Genomic DNA, 9,705 nt, shown 5'->3' with positions numbered 1-9,705 from the left:
AACATAATAGATAAAATATAACTACCTCTTATTATATATAGTTCATTTTAAATAAATTTATATATATGTTTAATTAAAAAACTACAAATTATAATAAAAATATATTTTCTATTGTACAACTTCAAATTTTAAAATTAAGTATCACACACTCCACTATAAATTTAGAGAAGTTCATATCCATTAAACATCAAATTTCAATATATTTAAATTAAATTAAATAACGCGTTTTTGCATAAAGTAATATTATAATATATTATATGATTATAATATATATGAAAGGTAATATTATATTGTTGTGTATAATATATTGCTATAATATCGATCAAATTAAAACAAAATTTACAATTATATATATATATTATATTTAAATATATTACGAAAGGTTACAAGTTAAAAATTCCAATTAATCTTAAATTACAGCATTACATTATTATGAAAAATGTATATAAAATCATGTGTGTGTGTTTTATATATAAATGTAAAGAATTCAAAAACACATGAATAACTAAAATATCAATTTTTCTTATTTCAAAGAATTTTAATCCCAATCGAGGTGTTGATGGACGAAAGAAATGAGTATGGGATGGACGGTCCACACAATTAAGAGAGATGGCTTGATGGCCATCCTTTGCCACACGCCTCTGCATCATGATAAATGGATTTGATTATGTGAGATTTCAAGAGACCTCCAACACTACTGTCATTGGTTTTTGGGAGAGTTCTCGTTTGTTTCATGGTAAATATTTGGGTCGCGCTAGTGGAAGGGAGGGTTTGAATTTAATTTATTTTTTTAAATGAGAGACAACACTATGTTTAAAATTTTGCACTCCAAGAGTGGTACTTTGGTAACACATTAACCCTTCACCAACAATTTTTTGCTTAAAACATTTTTCTTATATTCTTATTGTTTCATTATAATTAATAATTATAACATATTTTCTATTTTAAAATCTATATTTATATCATTTTTTCTAGTAACGAAGTTAATAATCAAATTAAAATTAATTGTAAATATTAAAAGTACTTGATTATAAGTCTTGTTCAAAAACATTATAGGCACTCTCTCATAGCAAAGACAGTGCAATGGGCCCTACTTTGTCAATCTTGTTATCATTTTAAACTTAAAACAAATCATAAGAATGACTAATTGATTTTAAATTAAAGACCATTTTGACATAGAGTAGAGGAGAAGTAAAGCAAATACACAACCTAAAGTGATTTGTTGTGGGTTGGCTTAGGTAAAGAATGATAGTGGCTGATTTTAGACTAAAATATGCCACCTTATATACAAGTATGCAACCATTCACCATGAAGTCCACCATTAGAAACCATTACTTTAGCAACATTGTGTTTAATAAGATCATTAGTTAATGGTCTTAGGATCTATAGGTATTATAAAAATCATGACATTATGGGCCTTTGGAGTTATTAGGGCTAATGGTTGCATACTTGTTTATAAGGTAAGAGCAGTTGAAGTTCAACTCTTCTAGCAAAAAAGATCAACACATATGTTTAAGGAGCTTTACAACATATAATTTTGAACTCAATTAAGTTTTCTTAGTCATTCTACATTTGAATGAGAATTGCGAAAAGAGAATCATGCAAAATAGAATTAGTATGGTCATTTTAATTTCCTTATTTACATGATTATAGTCCTACACATATAATCAATTAATTCGATTAAAATATGTGGAAAATTGAGTTTTCTTTTCCATGGGAAAGGTTTGAGTTCTCCTTCAGTGAATCGCTTCAGCATAGGATATATGGATTGAGATTTTTAATTAATTTTTAAACGTCCACATAATTAATTTATGTTGTGAGGACCTACAAGAAAATTCTCTATGCAGATTTACGTGCTTCCAAGCTTCTCCTCTCAATGATTTAGGCATCTGAACCCAAGCATTGTTTTCTCCAATTACTTTTTCGAACCCAAAACGATAAATTATATATATATATATATGTACACACACAATTGAGAAGCGAGAGAAGTAATCATCTAATCATGAAAAAGAGAGAATAATATATATTTTTTATAATGTCTAATCTAATCATGTATGGTGTAAGATGAATCAATTCTAAGCTAATATACACAGTACATATACTATCTCCTCTCTTCCATGTCTCACATATGAGCATGTAATCTTCTTTTAATAAAAGCACAATTCCATTTGAAAACCGAGGATTATCGAGTAAAAATAGTCTTACTTGTTAAGGGATCATATTTTAGAAGTTTCATTTAGGGTTTTGCTTGCAAAGGATGTGGACACCATCTCTCATATCGAAAATTGGTGCTTGCATCATAGAAATATACACTTCTATTGCTAGCCTCTACAACTAGCTCAACAATCCTACCCTTTTTTTTATATATTTTATGAAAACGAACACAAGAAGCATTTTGATCTTTCAAATGGCTGTGTAAGTGGCACCATTCAAATAAATAAAAGGTTTCAATCGATCAAACCTTGTTGCAACTCCATCAATTTCTGAAGCTAAAAGAAATATTCGATCATCAACTTTCAGTAGGCCCCGTAGAACAATACATGTCATATGAATACATGAGACATGAAGTCTCACAATCTCACATCGAAAAATACCTATTTAAACCCGAGTTTGACATGAATCTACGTAAGTTTCTGAGCTAAAAGTTGTATACGTAGAATGCACAATGTGTCAGTATGCATATCAAACATAGATTTTGATGCTTTTAAGAGACGTCAATGACTAATTCCACCATGACCTTATGCCTCCTCCACTCCTTTTCACAGATTAGATTTCATAGGTGACTATACTGTGGAATTACAATATACACATATTATGCAAAAAAGAGGAGAGCCCTTATCCAAAGCCTAATAGTCCATACTAACATGTAGCGATCCCTCTCCATATCATTCTCAGCCTGCTCAATGGGATGCCCTGTTCTCTCAGATATTGCACTCGCAACTTTTTTCTTATGATATATAATTTCTTATTCTTGAATCTCAACATCAATAGTGACTCGCGAGAGAGGCGCACAGACAGGAAACATTAATGTTTGCCTAATCTTTGCAATCTTACTCCATGCTCCATGAATAAATGGATGTGAAATACCCTTCGACACGATCGTCGAGCTCGCTTTGCAAGCAGTAAATTACATGACCAATGGAGCCATGACTTACATTGCATCAAGAGTTCCTAACATTGATTTTCCCATTCTTCGTAAGCCCAAACTGTTACTTAAAATAGTTTTTACAGCTGACACCGTGACAGGCACCAACCAAAGTGGAACACAAATTTGTATGGACTACTAATAACGTTTTAGGAAAATAATAAACCATCAAAAATGTGTTTTGTGAACTTTATAACACATGAGGAAAAACACTTAGGAAAAATGTTTGAACGTCAAATACGGGCAAAATGCCTTGTGACTGGCATTTTGCCCATTAAATTCCAACCCTCGTTGAAGGAAGTTGCTCAAACATAAGTCAAAGCAACTCAACTCTATCTTTATTGATATATATTTTATATAATATAAAATCACACAAACAAAATGAAATAACTATTTTTGAATCTTATCACGAAAAAAAAAATAAAAATAAATAAATAAATAAATAAAATAAAATAAAATAAAATAAAATAAAATAAATAAATAAATATTAAATAAAATTAAAAAAATTAAAAAATTAAAAAAAAAATAAAAAAAATTAAGAATAAAAAAATAAAAAAATAAAAATAAAAATAAAAAATAAAAAATAAAAAATAAAAATAAAAAAATCACCATTATAATATATTAAAAAAATGAATTTAATTAGGGAAGGGAACATATTGGCTATAATAATATTCATATATCTTTCGAAATGGAAAGAGCTCTCAAATCCCTTGCAGTGCCTAGGGTTTCACCCAAAACCCTAGCCACCCAATCTTTGCTCTATTTGCATGGATTTTCTGCACATAGTTCAATGGTGAATCCTCGTGATTTGGCAAATAAATATTTTTCTTTTGCAGTTATGGCTTGCAATCAGGCTATCTCTTCTTCATTTTCGTACAATTCTATGTTGAAGTTTGGTTGTGGTCCTCAAGTGGTGCAAGATAATTTTTCCCTATAAATTTTTCCAATGTACAAATTTTGAATCATATGATCCGCAATTAGATTGCACACTATAAATTTTTGTGCTACTTTCAACTTGCTATTGTTTGTGTGCCAATTTTATTTTTTAACCATCAAATCCATTGTCTAAGGAACTATGACTTATATAATGGGTATATTTCCACACAATATGGATATGGTGCACTATAGTGGAGAGATATTAGCCGTTAAATTGATTAGGGGTACAATCTCATTAAAACCTCTATGCAAGTTCCATCCTAATAAGAATTTGCGTTATTGATCTACTCCAAGATCAACCATTAGATTTTCAAGTGAGAAAGTTACCCTCTATGAGAGAAAATTCGAGAAGGACCCCGCATGTAGCTTTATCCAATAAAGAAATACTACATTCAAGGTCCAATTTTGACTCTAGGGCCTATGTGGGGACCAATATGTAAAGGTGAAAGATACATGTATGGCAAGTGTCTAATGAAAGGGATGTGAATATAGCTTGTGACCCATGTGAACCAAAAACTTATACATAAGGAGTTATTTTTCAATGGAATAAGGGTGCCCAAAAAAGGTCCATATGACTGAATTTCTTTATAGAGTAGGGTTATAAGTGAATATGATTGGTTCAAGGGGGTAAACCAACCAAAAATTTAACATTTTTTTTAAAATTTGTGTTTATTTTTTTTTTCATCTACTTGCAGGGCATTTTTAAGGCCCTAAATGGCATTTTGATGTAGTTAAACACCATGAAAACTACTTCTAGTGGAATAAGTTCATTTGTAGCTTAAATAAAGGAGCTTGGAGGGCTTTATAATGACATATTATGATCATGAAAGGGATCATGTAACACTTCAACAAGAACTCATATTAGGAAACTGAAGTGATGAATACAAAACTATTAGATAATAGAACATACTAATGGATTTTAAAATTTAGGTACATAATTATTCATAAAGTTGGCAAAAGTTTGTTGTGGTAGGGAAGGGAAAATTGGGTTAAATTGGCCAAAATTTTCACAAGCCATAACTTTCAAATTAGAACTTGGACTTGGGAACATAAATAGTAAATATAAATATATTGTAGAGGAGAATAAATGTGTGAAACTATAAATTTCACTTATAAGAAAAAATTTATTAGAAATTTAAAATAATGTTACAGATGACCTATAGGGAAGAATGAACCTAAGGATTCAAAGCATGGTAGTTTCTCAAGGGTCCTATAGCCATGGAGAAAAGGTTGGTAATGATGAAATGGAGTCAAATGGGCATGCATGGGATAGGTAGGAGGAGAGAGATGTTGCAGAGATAATGAGCAGTCTCAAAATGGGGGTGCTCACCTAGAAGGATTCCAATGAGAGGTTGATAAGGGAACAAGAAAAAAACTAACACAAAACTTTTATGGAGCTTAAATAAATTACATATTAGTGTGGAAAAGAAATTTGAATCTAGGTAGGTAGAGGATCATTATTAATGAATTAGAGAGAAGGATGTCAGATATTCAAGGTGTTCTAAGAGTGTTTTTAGGATACACCATTTCTCATCAACGAATTCAATTAAAAGATCTTATGTTTCCTTGAAATTAGGGAGTAGCCCAAACATATCACCCATAAGGCAACAAATAAGGAAACCTAATTTGAATAGTTTGCAAGGAGAGTTGAGGAATATTAAGCCTCCCACATTTAGTGGTGATCACAACAAGGGATAGAAGGTTAAAATTTGGGTATTAGAGATGAGAAAATACTTCCTCATCAAAGTTAGAGGCATTAAATACAATATGTCACTTGAAGTGAAAAATGAATTTATTGTGGGAGCAACTGAAAGAAGTAAAAAAAATTGGAGGAAAAATAGATATAAAGGAGAAAATATAGAAGGTAATTATAGAGGAAATACCTATCAATGCACTACTATGAAAGGAAAATGTTGGATTTCCTCGAACTCATGCTAGGAAACATGACCAAGGAAGAGTATGGTAAGAAAATAGTTGAATTGTTAAGTTATGTAGTTTTTATAAAGGTTGAAATATTGAAATTAAAAGGATTGGTGACATGTAAGAGATATGGTGGGGGAGATAAGAAGAGAGGGAGGAAATGGGGTTAACGGATAGAGGTGGATAGGGACATGATGAAAGAATGAGAGAAATGGGGGAGCATGGGGATAGGGATATGGGAAGCAGCATAAAAGGTGCAGATGGTGTTTATGGAGAAATCCCAAATGACTAGGGTGGATGAATTGATCTAGAAAATTCGGAGGATTTCTGGATGTTTCTTTGTTGTATTTTTATCTTATTTTGGGTTTCATAATCACTACATTAGGTGGAACCGCAATGTTGTGATATGAAGGGTGGAGACCACTACTCTCTAATATCCCAGTGTGTTTTATTGGTTTTAGTTCAGCTAGGGGGTGGACGTGGTTGAATCTTTGGAGTCCCTATTTTAGATGATGGATGCATTTTAATCCCTGAAGAAAATGATCGCTCTAACTTTGGAATCTAGCTTAGGGGTGATAACTACAAGTGAGGTTTGGCTATAGTTGTTTATGTCTTGGTGGAGAGTCATAGTCCGAGACTCAGTTACCCATTAATTTTAAGATAAGTATCCCTCATGTTCTCAAGCAATATATATATATATATATATATATATATATATATATATATATATATATATATATATATATATATATATATATATATATATATATATATATATATATATATATATATATATATATATATATGCATATATATATATATATATGTATATATATATATATATATATGTATATATATATATATATATGTACATATATATATATATATATATATATATGTATATATATATATATATGTATATATATATATGTATATATATATATGTATATATATATATATATATATATATATATACATATATATATATACATACATATATATATATATATATATATATATATATATATATATATATATATATATATATATATATATATATAGATAGATAGATAGATATAGATATATTGATAGCATGGTTCATAATTTATTTAACTATTTGAAATAACCAATGTGTTGTTACTATTTAAAAGGTGTTGCAAAAACATGTGGCATAATTGATTTAGATCTTTTGGTACTAGCATGCAATCTACTTTATTTCAGTGATATGAATTTGTTTAAATTGTAGGATTGTTTATGTTTACTATGGAATTTCAATCTACAAGAAGATGTAAGATGAATGAAATGCATGGTCTTATATTAACATGTTGGATGCAAGGGTTACTTCACTATGAAGATGCTAGTTTGCACTAGTAAAAAGAAGTACCCAATAGTGTTAATGAATAGCGTGGAAAGATTCATTATCTTGTGATCATTTCATGTTTAAATTGTTGTATATGTAATGGTAGATTTTTTGCATGTTAATGAGTACATTTTCATTGAAGGGAAGGAGGCCTTATTTCCATCCTTTGTCACTTTTTGGCTCTATTGACAACGATCATGAGCGAAGGAAATGAGTTTTCTTCTATCTTAATGAGTTGTTATAGCTCTCTATAATTTGTAATGAGTGCACTTAAAAAATGTTGTTAATTGATATCATATAAATTATTGAGTATCTCTTAAGTTTAGCCTTAAATTACTTATGCATATTTTAGCCAATAAGTGCAAGATATAAGGCTTGAAAAGTTGGAGAAGTTTGAAAGGTTCTACCACTATTAAAGTGATGGAAATATTTAAAAAAGGAATTGTAAATTTTGTTTACAAGTTGGCCAGGTCATAGGTCAGGAGGTCTACCTAAAAGGCTCGACCTCCTACGGGCTCCTCCCCTTGACCTTCGACTGACTGACTTGAATCTCCAAGCCCACAGGTTGGGAGGTTGGGGGGTCAAAAGGTCAGGGAAGTCAGGGGTCAAAACCACCTCGTCCCAATGAAATACCATGGAGGTGTGGTAGGGCCTACCTTGACCTATGTCAGGGTTTGGGGGTTGGTCCTATCGTTTAAAAGTTGATAATGCACCACGGAGAGAGGATGCAACCCAACCTCCTTGATACTTGCTACCACCTATTGACGAGTTGGAATGTACTACCAAAAACTAGGGGATCTCTTGGTGTAGAAACCCAATTATACTCTACACCATTTGGTTTAGGAGTCCCATATGGTATGTGGACTCATCTAGAATTTCATTAACTAAATTTTTCTTTGAACGGAATAAGTAGTAATTGTCAGAGTACAAATAAAGCTTTAACAAATGCAAGTGATATATAAAAATTCAACACATAAGATAGTATGAATAGCAACAACATAACATCAAAGCATGAATCTCAAGAAAATAATGGTCAAAGTATAATATGGAGTCATGTATTGGTTACTCTGCAAAAAAAATTATTGACTTGAGGACTGCTAGCATGTGTTTTTCATTCCTTTCCCTCAAAATATGGAGGCACTAAGAGTGTTGTTGTACCCAATTAGAGTGGTAAATTAAAGAGATATAAGGTCTCATAAAGATGAATATCAAGAGGACATATCACCCAAAAGGATCCACAACATACTTAAAGTAGATATAGAGCCACAAAAATAAATAGGAAATTTCACCAATAAGAAAGATTTAGCAAAAGCATGAGGACCTATTCGAAATAAATTAAGAACCCAAAAGGTACAATGGGGGATCTTAGTGGGGAGTATAATTCACCCACAAAAAGAATACTATAAGGAGATATGAAAGAACCCTCCTTGAGGAAGAATGAGTGCAACCCAAAGATGGTGGGTTCAACCAATTGAGAACCACCAAAAGGAAGAACAAGATTGACATGTGTTTTGGGTCCATGGTGGATTTGTAAAAAAAGTAGCAAATGGTGTGGGAGATGTGGTACCTACTATATTATGAAGGAAGGTGGATGACATAAGAACTATCATAGGCCACACAAGTTATATGAATAATAGTGACATAAGAAAAAATTGTTGGATTTGCATTTATTTTAAAGGTTTTTTCATTATGTTGCACATGTTTTGCATGTGCCATTGTCAAATAAACTAAAATGGTTCTTGTAAGCCTACCTACCCTATTTAGACTAGTTCATGGAAGTAAAAAAGAGAAATGAAATATGTTTCTTCACATTCTTTGAAACATCCCATAACAAAATCCAAATATAATAGGTTCCTTAACCCATTGTTTCTAGTGAGATAAATCACTATATTGTACAAAATATGGGAGCTTTATCAAAATCCAGCTTAGAAAATTTGTTAAAAAATAACAAGAAGACCGTAGAAATTAAAATAAAGAGGTGGGTGGGGAACTCGTACACTTATGTTTTTCACGGAGAACCACAAAATAAGGGTGGGTTTTTCTAAACTTCCCATAGGATTTCAAATGGAATGAAATATTATGATATGATCATGTCAATAAAGGAAAATAAAATCCTTAATTTAATGGAAAGAGAGAAAAATAATAGGAATCCTCGAAGGTTGTCAAATTCAAAGGCCTAGAATCTCCAACTAATCATGTTCTTGTGCTACTTTCCATAGTGTTGGGTGCATGTGTATTCTTCTCCTCCATCTCGTTCAAGCACTAAGCCAATAAATATTAGGGGAAAGGAAGTAAATCAAAATAGAAGAAGTTGAAGGAAGGAAAGGTACAAGCTAGAGGAAAT

The sequence above is a fragment of the Pinus tabuliformis genome, chromosome 8, assembly GCF_031772625.1.
Source record: "Pinus tabuliformis cultivar Carrire ecotype Pingquan chromosome 8, CPIR1, whole genome shotgun sequence".
NCBI classification, from domain to species: domain Eukaryota; kingdom Viridiplantae; phylum Streptophyta; class Pinopsida; order Pinales; family Pinaceae; genus Pinus; species Pinus tabuliformis.
Note: the sequence above shows the minus strand (reverse complement) of the source record.